This window comes from Oncorhynchus keta, unplaced genomic scaffold (genome assembly GCF_023373465.1).
Source record: "Oncorhynchus keta strain PuntledgeMale-10-30-2019 unplaced genomic scaffold, Oket_V2 Un_scaffold_5839_pilon_pilon, whole genome shotgun sequence".
Taxonomy (NCBI): Eukaryota; Metazoa; Chordata; class Actinopteri; order Salmoniformes; family Salmonidae; genus Oncorhynchus; species Oncorhynchus keta.
The window spans coordinates 515,615-519,875 of record NW_026290968.1 but is presented as its reverse complement, the minus strand read 5'-3'; positions in this window follow the sequence as shown (position 1 = coordinate 519,875).

Below are 4,261 nucleotides of genomic sequence, written 5' to 3'. Positions count from 1 at the left end.
GTTTGTAGCTGTCGCTCAGAAGAATAAAGGACAAGAGAGAGACAGAGAGAGAGAGAGAGAGAGACAGAGACAGAGAGAGAGAGAGAGTGACTTACTTCACTGCCCCTGGAAAGATTAGATAATCTATGAAGAGAGACTTCACTTCTACAAAGTGTTTCTCTGCCTGTATGTCTGTGACTCAGTGTGGCGCTGGATAAAAGAGGAAAGATCAGAACCCCAGCCATGAATCAGTCGGGTGCTGCCATCGCTAACAGGGGAGGCTGTGTGAACACACACACACACGCACGCACGCACGCACACACACACACACACACACCATTTCTGGCAAAAACAAAACATGCAAATGTCTTCCTAATAGTTAAAGGAGGGTTCTATGATATTAATATTTATTTGATTCAAAATAAGCTTTTTATCAAATGTCTTTAGACTGATTTGAATAATATAGATCGTATTCATTATTATGCTTCAAGATATGACGGATATTGATTGTACTATTACACTACCAGATATGAATGATTACTATTACACTACCAGATATGAATGATTACTATTAGACTACCAGATATGAATGATTACTATTAGACTACCAGATATGAATGATTACTATTACACTACCAGATATGAATGATTACTATTACACTACCAGATATGAATGATTACTATTACACTACCAGATATGAATGATTACTATTACACTACCATATATGAATGATTACTATTACACTACCAGATATTAATGATTACTATTACACTACCAGATATGAATGATTACTATTACACTACCAGATATGAATGATTACTATTACACTACCAGATATTAATGATTACTATTACACTACCAGATATTAATGATTACTATTACACTACCAGATATGAATGATTACTATTACACTACCAGATATGAATGATATTGATTGTACTATTACACTACCAGATATGAATGATATTGATTGTACTATTACACTACCAGATATGAATGATATTGATTGTACTATTACACTACCAGATATGAATGATTACTATTACACTACCAGATATGAATGATATTGATTGTACTATTACACTACCAGATATGAATGATTACTATTACACTACCAGATATTAATGATTACTATTACACTACCAGATATGAATGATTACTATTAAACTACCAGATATGAATGATTACTATTACACTACCAGATATGAATGATTACTATTACACTACCAGATATGAATGATATTGATTGTACTATTACACTACCAGATATGAATGATTACTATTACACTACCAGATATTAATGATTACTATTACACTACCAGATATGAATGATTACTATTACACTACCAGATATGAATGATTACTATTACACTACCAGATATGAATGATTACTATTACACTACCAGATATGAATGATATTGATTGTACTATTACACTACCAGATATGAATGATTACTATTACACTACCAGATATGAATGATATTGATTGTACTATTACACTACCAGATATGAATGATATTGATTGTACTATTACACTACCAGATATGAATGATATTGATTGTACTATTACACTACCAGATATGAATGATATTGATTGTACTATTACACTACCAGATATGAATGATATTGATTGTACTATTACACTACCAGATATGAATGATATTGATTGTACTATTACACTACCAGATATGAATGATTACTATTACACTACCAGATATGAATGATTACTATTACACTACCAGATATGAATGATATTGATTGTACTATTACACTACCAGATATGAATGATATTGATTGTACTATTACACTACCAGATATGAATGATTACTATTACACTACCAGATATGAATGATATTGATTGTACTATTACACTACCAGATATGAATGATTACTATTACACTACCAGATATGAATGATTACTATTACACTACCAGATATGAATGATATTGATTGTACTATTACACTACCAGATATGAATGATATTGATTGTACTATTACACTACCAGATATGAATGATATTGATTGTACTATTACACTACCAGATATGAATGATTACTATTACACTACCAGATATGAATGATATTGATTGTACTATTACACTACCAGATATGAATGATTACTATTACACTACCAGATATGAATGATATTGATTGTACTATTACACTACCAGATATGAATGATATTGATTGTACTATTACACTACCAGATATGAATGATATTGATTGTACTATTACACTACCAGATATGAATGATATTGATTGTACTATTACACTACCAGATATGAATGATATTGATTGTACTATTACACTACCAGATATGAATGATATTGATTGTACTATTACACTACCAGATATGAATGATATTGATTGTACTATTACACTACCAGATATGAATGATATTGATTGTACTATTACACTACCAGTTATGAATGATTACTATTACACTACCAGATATGAATGATATTGATTGTACTATTACACTACCAGATATGAATGATATTGATTGTACTATTACACTACCAGATATGAATGATATTGATTGTACTATTACACTACCAGATATGAATGATATTGATTGTACTATTACACTACCAGATATGAATGATATTGATTGTACTATTACACTACCAGATATGAATGATATTGATTGTACTATTACACTACCAGATATGAATGATATTGATTGTACTATTACACTACCATATATGAATGATATTGATTGTACTATTACACTATATGAATGATATTGATTGAATACTATTACACTACCAGATATGAATGATATTGATTGTACTATTACACTACCAGATATGAATGATTACTATTACACTACCATATATGAATGATATTGATTGTACTATTACACTACCATATATGAATGATTACTATTACACTACCAGATATGAATGATTACTATTACACTACCAGATATGAATGATTACTATTACACTACCAGATATCAATGATTACTATTACACTACCAGATATCAATGATTACTATTACACTACCAGATATGAATGATTACTATTACACTACCAGATATGAATGATTACTATTACACTACCAGATATGAATGATTACTATTACACTACCAGATATGAATGATTACTATTACACTACCAGATATGAATGATTACTATTACACTACCAGATATGAATGATTACTATTACACTACCAGATATGAATGATTACTATTACACTACCAGATATTAATGATTACTATTACACTACCAGATATGAATGATTACTATTACACTACCAGATATGAATGATTACTATTACACTACCAGATATGAATGATTACTATTACACTACCAGATATGAATGATTACTATTACACTACCAGATATGAATGATTACTATTACACTACCAGATATGAATGATTACTATTACACTACCAGATATGAATGATTACTATTACACTACCAGATATGAATGATTACTATTACACTACCAGATATCAATGATTACTATTACACTACCAGATATGAATGATTACTATTACACTACCAGATATTAATGATTACTATTACACTACCAGATATGAATGATTACTATTACACTACCAGATATGAATGATTACTATTACACTACCAGATATGAATGATTACTATTACACTACCAGATATGAATGATTACTATTACACTACCAGATATGAATGATTACTATTACACTACCAGATATGAATGATATTGATTGTACTATTACACTACCAGATATGAATGATTACTATTACACTACCAGATATGAATGATTACTATTACACTACCAGATATGAATGATATTGATTGTACTATTACACTACCAGATATGAATGATTACTATTACACTACCATATATGAATGATATTGATTGTACTATTACACTACCAGATATGAATGATATTGATTGTACTATTACACTACCAGATATGAATGATATTGATTGTACTATTACACTACCAGATATGAATGATATTGATTGTACTATTACACTACCAGATATGAATGATATTGATTGTACTATTACACTACCAGATATGAATGATATTGATTGTACTATTACACTACCAGATATGAATGATATTGATTGTACTATTACACTACCAGATATGAATGATTACTATTACACTACCAGATATGAATGATTACTATTACACTACCAGATATTAATGATTACTATTACACTACCAGATATGAATGATTACTATTACACTACCAGATATGAATGATTACTATTACACTACCAGATATGAATGATTACTATTACACTACCATATATGAATGATTACTATTACAC